Raw genomic sequence first — 16,826 nt, 5'->3', positions numbered from 1 at the left:
AATAATAGGCAAAGGAAGTAAAACTTTTGCAAGAAACGATACTACCGAGTATAAGGGAAACCACGTATTCTCCATTCCGAGGAATCGAAGATGTTGCGGCCCTCATTGCTAAGAAACGAATTCACCTGAACTCTTTGTTCGTCTCTCTCCCACAAAAAAGCATCTCCATTGAGAACATCTGTGAGATTGTCTCTGGAGAGAGTATAATACGATTCGTCCAATGGAAGCGGATGGCAAGAGGGGCCATAGGCCGCTGGATATGGTTCCGTGCTCGACATCTGTCGGGGTTGGGACGAAAGGACTTCAGAATAGAGATCGCAAAGCAGGGAGCGAAATATGCTTCGGTGAAACGAACTAGAGGAAATATTTCTACATATACCGCACATAGGTTTCTCTTAGAATTTCAAATTTTCCGATACCATGCGTAAGCTATTCCCTCCAATAACGTTAACGCAGGAGAAGGGTGAGGAAAAACAAGATCCAATTCTAAAAGTAAAAATCTGATATGATACATAAACTCATTCTAATATTACAATGTTCGTTATTCATTTAATACCAAAACTCTGACATGACTGAGAGCAAAGTGCACAAAAATAATGATTATGACTGATCCTTTTATATCTATGATTTTTGAAGCCCAAGTATCCAGATACTCACTCCACAAGCATACAAAAAAATCCCTAAGCAGAAAGCGGTAAATTTATTTCATGAATTTCTCGTTTACTCTCGCAATTCTCAGAATTCAGTATGCATGGTATTACTTTATTTTTCGCGGATCGAATTTGCTATGGCATATCAATAAATTAATTTTCTTAATGTGACACCAAAATGCTTTGAATTTAAATCTTGATATAAATAATCACGCTTATAATAATGCACAGTGGTGAAATGTAAAGGTGACAACTGAGAAAAAGTTAATGGGGTAATTTGAGCTTTGCATTATAAAAAATATGGAATTTCCATTCATTTACTATTCGAGCATGGGAGTACCTGGTTTAGGTTGGCTAGTAAAAATATTCCTAATCTTGGGGCGAGACTGAAATTGAAAAAGGATTTCACTTTCAAGCATGGACGTTGAAATCGAGGGTAATTGAAAGATGCAATCAAAGGTTGTTTCGAAGGTCCAAAGCAAGCAAACCCTCGGCTTAAAAACTCCTGCTATCCACCATTCATCTATAAAATGCCTGAATAACGCTGTTTATCACCAAAAGGTTGGCCAGGGTGTTTCAGACCTGAATCGAGAAATATGGGTGTTGTTTCTTTAAGCGCCTGGATTAATATCTAATGAAATGCTGGTTCATAATAAATGACGCTCTTTAGATGAGTAATTTCTAATTTTCTTTTATTTATTTATTACCATTCCACCAAAAACAGCGCATTCCGTCCTTTTACATCGGGGTTTAATAAACATTTTAACAAATGCACGTGCAAGGACAACCATGCCCTGGAAAAGGGAAACTTACCCAGACGTGACTCGAACCCGGAACCTCTTATTTGGTAGGCGAGGAATTTACCCCACCGCCACCGAGGCAGGCATTCCCGTGGAAATAGGCGTCTCAATGGATCAGGAACTTTGCGAAGTTTCTCTATGACGGGGGCAATAAAAACTTGCTAATTATCCCAACAATATTAATCACTCTACCCAGTTTCGGCGTTAATTGTGAAATTATGAAGGATGTTTGTATCTCTGCCGGATTTTTCTATTTTGATGATTTTTTTATAGCGTGAAGCACAACTTTCCGCATGGAATGCACTTCCCTAGCATGTAAACATTTCTATAAGATACTAGAATTTGAGTAATTAATTTCATGAATTTAATGAGCCGATAGAAAAGGCGAGGAAAGAAAACTTTTGTGCAATGCATACGATCCTGCTGGACTGCTTTTAAACTATGAAATATTTCACGCAGATAACCGTGCGCACCAAAATTTTGCTTTTAAATATCTATACCTTGGTATCATGTGAGGATATATTGCTTATCTATGAATAAAATTACATAAAATAAATAAAGAATTAACTCAAAACTTTCTACATGCACTCCTCAGATAGCATGATATAAACCTATAATCCTAACACGATTGATCTCAATTCAGACTCCTTTGTGCCGCGCATAGCTACTAGTATTACGGTTATTTGTAAATTTTTGCGAATATTTTGGTTTCGAATGAATCAGCGCATATTATTTTTAGAGTAATTTTGTTCTCCGTTATCTGAATCATCTTTAGGTGAGCGGCATCTGCATGTATTCTTACGCCAGACTACCTAGCAACTACCTTTTTTTCAAAATATTAGTCAATAGAGGGCGTGAAGCTCATGTCCTTAGTTGTCGACGCTCCAAAGAAGTCAATACCATTCCTTCTACCACAGAATTGTTTCAAGGATACCCTAGATGTGACCGAGGCGTCACCTTATCTTCGTTTAAAAACCACTTCCTATTAACAAGCGCGTATCCAGGATTTTTTCCGGCAAGGGAGTCACAAGGGTCTGATGACATGCGAAGTGTCTTCTCATATTAGAGATTAAAACGTAAAAAGTGCCCCTAGGCCCCCACTATATCCGCCAATGCCTGTTATTATTTCGAGTGCACGAGTTATGGATATTATAAGTGTAATAGTGCAATACCATCATCACCTTATGCGGCATAGCGAAATTACGCATCAAACATGGAAGTTTACGAACTATGACAGGATACAGGCAGAGGAGTGACGTGTGCCTATCAAAACTGTGCTTGCAAAAGTAAAGAGCTTCTAATAATGTTAGAACTTAATGTTACTCTTTATCATGCCACGAAAACTACTTGAAACCAAATAGATAAAAACTTAACTCAAAACCTTTAATGCCTAAATATAATGACGCAAAAAATAATTTTCTTATTCGGTTTTATAAAGATGTCATTAATGCTAAATGAGGAAAAGTAAAAAATTAGGCTGATTGTAAGAGTAAAAATTGCTGATTCATGAAAATTGCTTTCATCAATGTCATAATTTATTTGCAGCAATAACCGATCCTTTTCAAACGTTATAACATCTTTTCTTAGCACGATTTTTCCATTATGACTCTGAACCTGGGGATGTACGTAAAAGTATGAAAGCTGTAACAATATAAGACAGAACAACTTTAAGACATTCCAAATTATTTAACGTATTATCTGGCATTCCGTGTCGCAAAATACTTGTGTAACCGGGTGTATCCAATTTTATGCGAATTGATTTACTACCTTGGCATCTGTTGTTACCAATGGCACGCAGAGAAGTTAATTAATTTCGATGGCGGTCATTTAAGAACAGAAAATCTTTCAAAAATGGTTACATGAATGAAGATAAGATTGGGAAATTTTAATTGCTTTCATATACAGACAAAGAGGAATATGGGAGTAGAGGACCAATTTCTCCCTTAATAGATCCGCCGATATTCAATATACTGCTCTGAGAAATAAGAAAAAGTAACATAGTACTTCACATGAACTAGGCCTATTGTTTTCCTATAATTTGCAACCGAAGACGGTGAGGTTTAAAAGAGCAGAGGAAATCTACCATAGAAAAAAGGGCTCTAGGCTATTTTCATCTCAGAGTTGAGATACACGTGCTACATTTTTTAGTTGGAGCATGAGATGGAAAATTAACCGTACTGTTATGAAGGATACCTATTGTTTTTTCGATAGAAATCTTCCTTTGTTATGAAATGGGTGTTCAGAAAAAAATTGAAGTTTCTTTGATCAAAAACATAAAAAATAAAACCGCGGCAAAAGGAAATACTTAGACAGGCACATTAAGGAGCAAATTGAAGGAAGTAGTCTGGAGTAAGTAGTTATCAAGTAGGAAGCTACCATTAAATTCCGGAAAAAAAAACTTAACTCTGCACATTTATGAGATACCAAAAGGCAACATGAATATTTTCCGAAATTACGGACAGAATATGCAAATTAAGGATAATTATAATCTTCCATTTTCTTTTGCATCCCAAAAACTATGTTCCTTTCAATTCTGTATCCAGGAACTAAAATACACATTTTATTTCCTATTACCGATGACAGTTTTCACTTGATACTTATATATAACATTGATTTATATGCTAAACTTAAGCTGCACCATTCTTACTCATTCACATTAAATACAATATATCATCACAATTCATCGATGCCATGTGATTCATTTTAACTTCTTGCAAACGACTTACAAGCATAAAGCATTTTTTTGCAAACAGGGAGAAGAAAATAAAATGAATTAGCGTTACAAGACAATGATCGTATGGTTGAGTTTTGAAAGAACTATCTCAATATAATCGCTTAACGCAAAATAAAGAATATTTTTAAAAACAATGAAAAATATTCTACTAATTCAATTAAGCGTTTTACTACGACTAAATCGCCAAGCGTGATTTTCTTTCTATTTTCAGTCAATCTTCCGCTGCTAATTTTAAGGTCATTGTAAGTTTGGTTCCAATTCTTATAAGAGTGATGTAGAGCGATAAAATGATTCATTGCGATCAGCAATTTAAAAGGAAAATTACAAAGTAAAATATAAAGGAAAGGTGCCCGATTCGTCAAAAGCTGCTACAAGCCTACGGAAAGCGTTACGCAGATGCTAAAGGAGTTAGGCTGGAAGACACGTCTACGCTCTTTTCTCAGGCTGCTTGAGAAATTAAGAATGGATACCTATGAGAGTGACACGTATAATATCATATTGGAACCCCGCTATTTTTACGTCTGACAGAAACGATATATTGAAAGAGATATTTTTCCGTACGGAGAGATATAGGAATCAGTTTTTCCCCAACACGATAAAGGACTTTAATAAATGCTTGGCGTAATTTCTGTAAGACCATTTCCATTTTATAAGTGTACGATGGTGTCCAAACCCCCCCCCCCCCCCCCCACCACACGCCTATTGAGGCGACGTGAGGGGTAGTATGTTCATGTAGATGAGGGAATAAGTTATCTATGAGTTGACTAGAAAGTTGATGAGAGGAAATAATGCATCGATCAATCACATAGAGTCAACATTTGACACAGAAAGTTATATTTTTCTGCCTCCACCGCTCCCATTCAGCCTTTTAATCTCTTCAGTACCAGTGTATCATACGAGTGGGTTTGAAGCCAAGGGGTAGAAGTGAATTCTTTTTTCTATACACAGTTAGGTACAGACATTAGGTATAGATACCAAACGAGAGATTTTCCACTCGATGTCAGCACAGAACAGAGACTCACTCTTATCCCTGGGCAACCAATTTTTTTGTATTTCTTCTAAAAATTGACTTTAGCTAACTCTGTTGTGGAAAAAAAATCACTTGTACCCCTTGGCTTCTCATTCCCTCATCTATGATATAATGCATCTGGTTTTATTGATCATTTTCTGATCTAATCGTAAGAGTGTCTCTACCTGCTGAGCCTCGTTTATATCGTGCTCTATATATTCTGCGCTTGAGCTACTTCATCTATTTTCCATATCTATCTTGAATCTCGAGCGTGGTCTTAGACGAAATATTCCAGTTTTGGCGTTATTCTACAATAAGTGGCATCAAGAAAGGCCAGTACTATTTATTGATACTATTTTCCTTGATTTCAATGACATGATCTTGTATAACATCAGTTCTATGTATGTAAGCATTTTTTTTCTTTTATGCAAAACGCCCTTTTATTGTAAATACGGCATTATTTTTACGCATCATAGGTGATGCAAGGGGTCACTGTCACAACAATACCAAATTTTTAAGCGGATTGATATTTTTCACTTCTGTTTCAGTAGAAAAATGAGTAAAACACAAATTTTCTGCGGAAAATACCCCTTCAGGTCCGAAGAGGTTAATATGCCTGACTTGTGCTGCCACCCTGATTTTGAACAAGAAAGTAATTTATGCATGGCCTATTCAAATGTGGCGATAAAACGGTAGATCCTCTCCTCCGCCACACCCTCACAGTGGAGATGGAAACGCTTTAGAATTAGCGAGGATGAGGCCACTGAAGATGCGAGGGATTTTTGTGGGAGGGTGAAGGAGTGACGTTGGAGTTCTCCGCATGAAGTAGGGGAGCAAGAAGTGCGGATAAAAAGAGGTTTCAAAGCAAATAGGATAACAAACGAGGAGGAGAGGGCGAAGAATGACTTCCAAAAGAGACGGAGGTAATCCTTTCAGAAGAGGTATGGTGGCGACGTGGGGATGAAATTGAGTGGTTGGTTTTAACGTATCACATCCTCTTGAGTGGAGGTTTATAGAAGGGTGTAAGGGAAGAGGTGCATATACTCGAGAATTAAAAGGGTATGGAAAAGATGTGGAATTTTAGTACGCGGTTTGCAATGTACAGTAATGGCGGAGGACATTTTTTTCCGTTTTGAATGGATAGGTAGCCTGCTGGAGAGGGACCATAATACGCAATGCTATATGATTTTATGGCTTTTTTAAGATGACGTACGATTCGCTCTCAACCGCTCTTTTGCGCGACGTTAATATCTATTTGAAATTTACGCTATGATTATGAAAATTCCTAACCACATAGAGTAAAGTGTAGTCAATCTTAAATTTGATAATTTAACCTCAGTAGTTTCTCAGATACTGAATTTTTAAATCCAAATTACCATAGAGAGTTGAGAAGGGCCCAGTACATATGACCTAAACATTATAAGATAATAAATTAGGCTTTAAGCATTTAATGCGTCGCGAAAAAAATTACAAAATATATCCGGTTTTGCAGCGCTAAGGCGTCCTCTTAACTCGTCTATTCAAACTTTTATACGTAATGCACAGAATATCAATGCTTAATTATATCATACGCTGAGCATAAAGAATTCTAAACCAAAGTTTTTCCTAGTATGTGCAACTTGCAGGAATTTCTTAACTAATTACATCACGCAGCAAGCATAAATTGTCAATTGGTAAAAAAGTAAGTCATTTGCAGTAGCATTAATTCTCCCTCAGGGTAATCATTGCCGTTACATAAATCTGTTTCCTATCTTTGGAAGTGACTTTAAAATTGTGCTGGACACGCGCTCTTATAGGCTAGGCGTTCGTCGTGAGTTACAAATATGAACGTTGACCATCTTTCTTATTACTTATCCTCTTCAGATCCAAAGTATACACACTTAGACCTCCACGTTTTTATTTTTATAACCATTCAAGTGTGAATTATTGCCGTTTAAACCAACCGCTGCACTTCTTTGTACCTTGTAGTACACGATTCTGCCAAATGCGTTTTGTTTTGCATTCGTAAAACAAGATGGATGTCAGAATTGCAAGCAAGATGAGTGTGCGTCGTCAAGTTTATTCATTAAATATGTATTCAGTTGTTTAAAAATAATATATGTTTATGAATATTATATCAATAGGAAATAATGAAAGATAATTAAGTATTTTGATGAGAATTATTTCTTTGCATAATCGTAGTGTATAAAAATATTGTCGTAAAATCTCAAGGTATGTGAACCATATGGTAAAATATTAGTAAATAAATATTTATTTCAAATTTGTCTGTGATAGGAATTTATACATCTATCCTTATTATGAAACGAGATTGAAACATAAATAAAAATAACTCAGAGACTCATCGGTTTGGAGAGGCCATGGCGAATTTAGAATAGGATTCGGTTTCACATATGTTTAACGACTTGTGACTTATTGAAGATCAGCGCTAAGACGACACATCACTGACGCTCGACTTAGTCTTCTCCCGAGACCTACTGCTCCTCAGAAACTCAGAAGGTATCATCTTAAAAATTTCCGGGGACAAGATGAGATCCTTTCCCAGATTTGTCTTTATTTTAACTGAGACAATTTTAGCTCCTTTTTCCTCAATTTAAAGAATCCATATTTGAGATTCAAGCAAATCGTGATAACATTTTAGAGTACATCCTTTCAAACTTCATAGGTAAAATCAAAGCTTTAACAAAGCAATACATGACGAGAAATGACAAAAAACTACAATCGGAATCTATAACGTTAAATTTAAGACACGAACCTTCAGCTACACAATAGTTCCATACTCATATGGATAGTTCCTCCGTTATGTAGAGCCAGCTATAGTGATGGATTCTGGTTCGTACGGGCATGTATGATTACTTGCCAAATGTGGATGAGGCACGCGAAAGCAGAAATGGGTGCGGCAAAATGCGGATGGGAAAGGCGTGGCTGTGGCACGGGGGATGGATTCGAGGGGCTGTTGCCATGGAGCCGAGGATCAGGGCGGAAGAGCTTCGGAGGGAGCGCTGTGGAAGGAGATTTAACGGCAGCACCCCCCGCCATGCGCCTCGCATCCCATCCCACAGATCCAAATCGCAGAGCGACGCATGCATGCACCCTTTTAGTCCCTGTGCGAGTATTTTTTTTTAGAAGAAAGACAGGATCGGCTGGGAACAACCACGTGCTTTGCTCTCTTTTTCGCACGGTTTTTCTTAACTTGCTCCGTCTGATTGCCAGTTTCATACAGGGTTGGCAAGTGAAACGAAACGAAAATATTTCCACTAGGAAGGAAACGAAAATTAGAGGACTAGGTTAGTTTCGCTCCCGCACGAAATTTAAATCGCCGAGGAGTTTAGTTTCAACCCGGGACGAAACTTTATTCCTAGGAAAGAAGCTGAATTAATCGAAACTCCGCTGCTCATAGTAAAGTTTCGATCCCAGAAGTTGAGTGGAGGTGTGTAGGAGGGAATAGTGTCGACCCGATTACGTCTGACATACGTGTAGAGAGGTTAAAACATTGAGCTTAAAAATCGAAATGCCAGTTTGCGTTCACCGTTTTCCTGTTAGTGGTAAAATTATGAGTGTCCCATTGCCCCATGCATCTAATGCCTTTTGGCCGAACGTTCACTTCATTCAACCATAATTCCTACTCGGTGTATGGGTCGAAACTAAACTGTTCGACGGTGAAGCACGTAGTACCTGTGGTGCAAAACACTATCTGCGTTTCGTTTCGTCCCAGAGTTTTAGTTCAATTTCAACCCGAAGTAGTTTTGACTCCGATTTCGTTTCGAGTTTAGCACCCCGGGTTTAAATCCATTTCGTTTCGTTTCTAGATTTAGCTCCCGGGAACGAAACTATTGAAATTTTACTGGTTTTGACTTTTTGTTTCGTTTCAATTGCCATCCCTGCCAGAGGGAACTCCTCATACTCTTCGCGTCTATCGAGGCACTGTTGACAGTTTGGGTTGCATTCATTTACCACGCTAACGCGCAGATTTGAGCTCATTCGCAAAACTTCGAAAATGTGAAAATATTTATCTTGTCACAAGCACTTTTCAACGAGCCCTGTGAACGACGATTTTTATACGGACCGCAAAGTCAAATCAACTAGTACCACCAAACTCGGTGAAATCAATGAGAAATCAAGTAAGGGATTCCTCACTGTCAATTCAAAGGTCTTGGTTCGATTCCCAGTCCGGAGGAGCTACCTCACGTGGATTTTATGCGACTTTCACCCCTTTTCAGGCGATAAGTTAAAAAAATACAAATAAGAAAGAAATATACAGTAACAGAGATTAGCCAACGTAATCGCTAAAGAAACTGTATGCTAAATTTCGGTGATGATTTCCCTTTCTTAGCAAGATACGAGGACTTACAATCAGCAAAAATATTCTTAAAAAAAGGAGCCCATGAAATGTATAACATGAGGATCGAAGGATTGTGATATCTCCCTTAGAATTAATTATTTTTGAAAAAAAAAAATACTTATCCATTGTGAATTTTGCACAATTTTGTACAATCTCTTCAAGCTATGGCACTAAGTTTACTGAAAAATTGGAAATCAGTTATAAAGGGAACTTAAAAGAAGTATGAAAACCTAATTCTCAACAAATAAATCTCTAACTCTGAATTTATCTCAGTTCAGTAGCTCAAGGAAGAAAAAAAAATACGGGAGAGGTTTTTTTTGCTCAAGCAAGCATCCCTTTTGAATGACGAGAGAGTGTTTTTTGAAAGAAATACATCTCTTAGGAAGATAAAAAAGAAGAAAGAAAACACTTTTTGCGTTCCTTGGTTGAGTACTACATCGAGTAAAGGCAGGAGACCGTGATTCGAGGCAGCTTTGATGGTTTTCATGGGTTTAGGCGTGCGTGCGTAAAGTTTCGACGCCATGGTCCAGCACGTGACTCTGAGATGCAAATATAACCGCTATCCTTTCCACCCGCTCAATCCATTCATATCCCAGTCTCACACAGAACAACCCCTCTTTTACCCAAGCCAACCCGGTGGAAAACAGAGGGGTCAGGCGAATACAAAATATACTATTATCCAACAAGGAGTATATCGATGGCGGTTACGTGATACAGCCCAATAATACGGCCATAAGCGAAGGGGCATGAGATGAATAGAAGAAAGGAAGATCCCAAAAGGGTTTTTCGAAAGGTAGAAGAGACGAGTGAGCCTTTGTATTGCAAGAGAAGCCATGGAGGCGAGAGTAGGGGTAGGTAGAGTCTGAGGAAGAGATTTTGGCCGAGGTTTATCCATGGAAAATATTCAAAACTACATAAATAATAATATTGAAGGATAAAAATTACATTTTTATAAAAACCACGTTTTTTTAAGAAGAAAACTGCTTACGGAACCTTAAATTATTGCAAATTTCAATTATGGTTGAGGAGATAGTAAAATAAGTTTTAGAAGAACATTTCAGATAATAAAAACGGAAAACGTGGTGGGCATGTGAGATTATAAAATCAATAACAGCTTTTCAATATGTATCAGATTTTTCTCCCAGCGAAATCGAATGTTATCTTTTGGAAGACATAATAGTCTGAAAGCGCTAATATGATAAAAAATGTCTAATTTCTTGCCAACCTGCCTTGTTCTGATGTCCTGAAATTGATGTCTTTACTCACTGTATAATTTTGCTGTCCTCACTTTCTCTTTACTTTCTTTCACATTACTGCTTCTTTTGCACTTCAACTATTTTACCTATTTATTTCTGGATTCACATTCTCACTCATTTCAATCTCATTATTTTCAATCGGCAAGAGATCTCAAGAACTAATATAACAGTTTCATGAAGAGCCGTCAAGAGTTTCGTAATGGATTCTAATTAAACTGTTCATATTGCCAACCAACCTTGTCTGATGTCATGAAATTGATGCCTTATCCCACTGTATCAATATTCAGTTTCTCAATTTCTCTTCTTTTTAAATCTCTTAATTCAATTTGTAAACTTATACCTTCAATTTGGAACGGTTTTGTAGCAAACATTTGTTTATTTGATTATTGATTGGAACATGGAGACGGCAGAAGTTATGCGCCAAGTCGAAAATTCCCCGCAGCAATGTCCAATTTTTAGAGCAAGTCATAAAAGGAACGGTAAAACACAGGCTCTTGTTGAAGATAAATAATAGAAAAAATATACAGGCACAAGTATGCGCTTTAGAAACAGATACTTTATTTCACCTCCTGTGATTTCAGCGCCTCCATTGGATTAAAGTGGCCATTTTTAGAACTCAATATTTAACTTTTACTTCAGAATATTACTCGAGGTACTATTCCATCCGTTGTAAAAGTGTAAGAACATTGCATTTTCATCCAGTTCTGAGCTACCCTGGCAATTTCAGCGCTCTATTTAATCAGTAAGTGGTCGAGATTTGAGTTGCAAGATTTTTCCCGGAAGGACAAACAAGAAAGCGAGTATAATGAAACGCGGTAAAAAAAAAATTGGCTACGGATACCCTGACGTGTATATTTTTGCCAAAAAAACGTCGTTGCTCATCTACAGTGTTTTTTATCACTTGAAGTCCTAGATGTTTAGCTGAATTTACTTTTTTATTGATAAACATTTGAAAAAATTGTTAGTTAAGCATGAATTGCCACCTTGATTTTTTTTAGTTAGTCTGTTACATCACAGTTTGATCTTTTCGCTCTTGTTTAAAATATTTTTTGACGAATTTTCTTGATGCAAAAGGTGAATTTGTTTCAATTTTTATTTATCTTTTTTTCCTCCTATGAATGTATCAATTCTTGCAGTGCAAAGAGTTGTTCGGTTATTTTCTCATGGGCCTGGTGCTAACGAAAATAAGTGAAATTATTATTATATTGCTATTAATATTATTACATTATTATTATATTAATATTATTATATTGGATAATTATTAATATTATTATTATCATTACCTTATCATCACCTTAATATTTGTTTATTCAATTTTGCGTTTTTTTTAATTTTGGCTATTTTTTAGCTTTTTTCTGCATTTTATTCTTATGACAATGCATGTAAAATTGTAATATATTTTAAACTATCACAATATCTGTCGCTTTTTTTTACTCCTTGTGTTTTGTTTTAATGTTAGCTATTTCTCTGCATAAATTTTTAATTGTGAAACTAGCATGTGCATATGTGTAAAAAGTTGTAAGTAAATATGTAAATGATTCATTTTGTCTCTTGTGACAATGATGATACAATTGTGAATATTTTTAATACTATTACCTTATGTTTCAATTTTACTTTTAGTGAATTTTTGTAGTCATTTTTGTGCAAAATTTTATAATTGTAAGCATATTTCATTATTATTTCATAAGCATTTCTAGATTGCGGTATGAGGATTGGTGTTTTTTGCACCAATTCGTCATCTGGTTTATGTAAAAATTCCAAGTTTAATGATGGAATTCACTGTTTTGGTGAAAGAGAAGACATTTTCAAATTGAAATAAATTTTTTTGAATGAAGTTTAAGTAAGAGAGAGTTATTCAAAATAATAAAATATGGAGAGATATTATTTAAACCATGAACACTCAGAGAGAGAAGAGTCATCTAAATTTCGGTGAGACATTTTAAGTAACCAAAAACGGATAACTCCCGTGAAGGTATTCAACGTGAAGGAGAATGACTCATTCACCGACAGCCACATACGGAGATGTTCCACTCATATCCCTCGTCGGGAACATTCTCTGCCTCTTCCACCGTCTGCGCCCTCGGAGAGTGGGCAATGACTTCCCAGGGCACGTCTTCGCTGCAAACTACCGGAATGGAGCCATTGGCTGCACCGCGCGGTGGTTGCCAAAGATAAGACGAGGAAATGCGAGGGCTGCATGCCGATCACTTGCTACCCTTCTGTCCAACAAAATCTACGTCTATCGGCAAAAATATCGCTTTTTCAGTATTTATAATTCCGACCCAGAGCATGGGTAAATTTTAATCGGGTGTTATGCCAGGTCAGAGTCTCCATATTGGCCAACGTTCGGTTAAAATAATTTTTTAACATGCTTAGGGTCGAGGTAACATATCCCAAATACGAGTAAAGTATCTCCTCATTTTTTCTCAGGCCTAAATATTTTATAAAAGTTTTGTAACCAAACAGTCTAAGACCCGATGTGAGACGTAGGAAAATTCTACCAAAGTTATAGACCGAGAGGACCTGAAATCCCCCACTTTCAATGAACACGTTGCAAGTAATATTCGTGCCTATCAGAAATTACTTAACTTTTGAGGGGGGAATTTATCAGGCATCAATTTTACTGGGACACCAGTGTGTCAGATTTCACTTTTGAGCAAGGGTTGAAAATATATTGTGGCTCATTTAGTGCAAATACTATTGGAAATTAATTATGTGGAAATGAAGATTTAATATGTGTTTCGTATGTGTTGCAGAAACAATGAAAAATAGACTTAGCGGTATAAAGGAGTATTGATCAGAGGCTTAAGAAATAAAATTATGTGTTTTTAAGGCTTTCTTAGCTGCAATACTACTCCTAAACCACAGAATATCACTTCATCCTAATTTAGGCCTGTGAAGGAGTTCTAAAGACATTCAGGGTTGTTGGAATAATAACTGTAACAAATAAAAAAAGAGGATTATTATAATTCAAGACTCTGTAGGCTCAGTAGTTGACATGACGGCAGTGAAATTCTCGGTTTTCTAACTATTTCCTAATTAAATTAATAATTATCATCACCCATCCACGGAAGAATCTTGTTCGTGAAATATGAATTCAATGAATATTCTATCGTTCATATGACTGCTATATAATAATGAGAAAACGTTTACATTTAGGAACCATATTAAATACTTTCATTTTAAGACAACTCGTTCTTTCGGAGGGTGTGCAATTGAGAGCTTGGGCCTTAAGGCGGAAGATGCTGTCATTTATTGATGTTCTGAGTGCATCATAAAATATTTATGTTACATCCAACAAGGTAAAGCTAATTATTTAGGAAGGTTTTGAATTGAACTACTTAATCCAATATTTTCCAGTGAAAATGGCTATTTGTTTTGGCCTCAGGGTTAAAGAGAAGCTCCATTTTCTTTCATTCTATTTTTTTATCACGGAAGCAAATTTACCGGTAATACACAAGCAGTAGTAGAGGAACATTAAGAATAATGACTTCTAAGAAACTAAGTTTATAGGGTTACAAAAATAAACGACTCATCTTTGAAAAAGTGATGGACCTTTTCCGCGCTACAGAAAGATAATGAATCACAAGCGGTAATTACATTCATCTCAGCTCAAGAAATTTGCAGTATGAAAAAAGAGACATAACTCTATGGCGATGAGAAATATGAAAGCATCAAAGTATACAATTCACCATGCCATGCAAATTTCGCTTGCGTCATACCCGAATTCCAAGGAACATTCATTGTTCAGTTATAAACTGTTTCTTTCCTATGGTATCAATAGGAATTACCTAACCATAATTATTCACCAAAATTCATTTTTACTTCAAATCAGAAATCATACCTATTCCAAAAAGAGCGATTTTCATTTTCTCAATTCTGCATAACATTTATTATCATTTCCATGAAAGATTTTTACCTGATATTATTTTTAACATCACTCGTGTATTCACGGTAAATTTAACCGGGCAGAAAAAAATGTAAGAGACATCTCTTCTGCTAAAAAAAACATTGATTTCTGTGCTAGGAGATGCTCAATTATAATTATTGACGACTTAATTAGTGCAAATTTTGAACGCAGTCCTCTGACCACCAGTTGAACCATTGAAACTGTGGATGATATTTGACCCCGTTCCGATGAAATAGAACGAATAAAATTTGAATGGGCATTCAGACTCATTGCCAATTAACATAGCTCAGAATGCGTTTGATGGCAATTGGGAACAGCTTGACCCTCCACAATGAGAGCTTGCAATATTCAAATTGTGGGCTGAGAGATAACGGCTCATTGAGCACACATTTAGTAGACCCAGAAAAGGCATTATTTCTGGTGAGCTTCCGATAATCCACATCATTTTGACTGCCCTAAATATTCTCCACGCCATATTTTGATCTAGATTTTGCAATCGCTACGCAAAAAATAACCAAACGTGTTAGCATAGGATTGACCTCAGTCCTATCCCGTTGACCCCGGAAATGAGATAACACTTGAATAAACTCTTTCCCCAACTCATTGGCCCTGATTAATAACTCGCGAAAATGGAACGAAAACAATGAAATGTGCAAGATTACGGAATCTGAAAGGTAGCTCTACGAGGGTCACCCAGAATGCACCACAACTTTTTTTCTCGGCCGACAACTATGGTGGGAATTCGAAGCATTACCTTTGAAATATCTCAAGTTCCATGAATGCGCATGCAAAAATTTTGGCTCTTCCGATGCATAGCATAGTTTCAGGAATATTTCAAATGGCCTCTGTAAGTGACGCACGTAAGAAGCAGCGTGCCGTAATTGAAGTTTTCACTGCAGAGAAAGAAACTGAGGAAAATATTCAAAAAAGTTTTTGCAAAGTATATGGAGCATCTGATGTCAACGGGAGTACAGTTAGTCCCTGGGATCCGATGACAAGTACCTACATCAGAAGGCGGTTTAGTGTTGCTCTAAGGTTTGCAGCGGTCAGGGAGACTATCCACGGCTGTCACACCTAACATGTTGCAGCGAGCTGATGTTGCCATTTACGAATAAAGACGCAATACGACTTGGTATCTATTAGTTAGCAAAGGAAATCGATGCTTCCAGCGACCTCGGCGCTTTGCAAGCCCAGGAGATGTTTTGATTCAACAAGATAATGCTTGGCCCCACACCACTTTGAGGACTGCTGAACATACGGCAAAACGGGGTTGGACAGACATCCACTCTACAGCCCTGATCTGGCTCCCTCAGACTTCCTTTTGTTTGGCCCATTAAAGGATGGCATTGGTGGAAGACATTTTGAAGACGACGAGGAGGTGATTCACACAGTGAAGAAATTGCTCCGTGGTCAGAACAAGTATTGGTTCCAACAGGGCATACGCTGGATGACGGTCACATTAAACGAAGCAAATTACGTGGAAAAATAGGGTGTATAGCTTAAATATCATTCTTTCATGTGTGTTATTCTCATTTTGTGCAATAAATAAATGTCGAATATAAATATGGTACATTACTTTCTGCGCAACCCTCGTACAACATATGCAAAGAATGAGAGTTTTCGCTCACTCAGCAATGTAACTTGAAGGTTGGTATACATAGGTGAGAATGAATGCTTTCGCGAGAAACCTTTGAGCAATGCACCTAGCCTCATGGGCCTTGTCCATCGAACTCTCAAGGGGAGGAGGAAAAGGATGGGAGCGGGAAGGTAGGAACACGCTTACCTCAAGATCAATAATAAAACCAAGGAAGACGTGGGATTCTAGCGAAACCTGGACCAGCCGTTAATGTGCCAACGATTTTGGAGGATCTTACTATAAAAGAGAAAGACCCATCGATCAATTCGTTGTACATAGGTGAGAGTAGAACTCAGCTCAGACTAAGCCAAAGGCGTTGAATTTCACACATGAAAGGTAATGTGAGAAGTAAGTAGTTCCTTTTCTCTTGGGCAACTCGAATGTCGAGGATTTGTTTTAGGAGTGTCCGAAGTCTTCAGTTGGCATTAGGAACTGGTACCCTTCGGTCAAGCGCTCTATGGTGTGGTATACTACGTATTTGGGGGAGGCGAC

Source organism: Ischnura elegans, chromosome 4, assembly GCF_921293095.1.
Source record: "Ischnura elegans chromosome 4, ioIscEleg1.1, whole genome shotgun sequence".
Lineage (NCBI taxonomy): Eukaryota > Metazoa > Arthropoda > Insecta > Odonata > Coenagrionidae > Ischnura > Ischnura elegans.
This window is presented reverse-complemented; position numbering follows the sequence as displayed.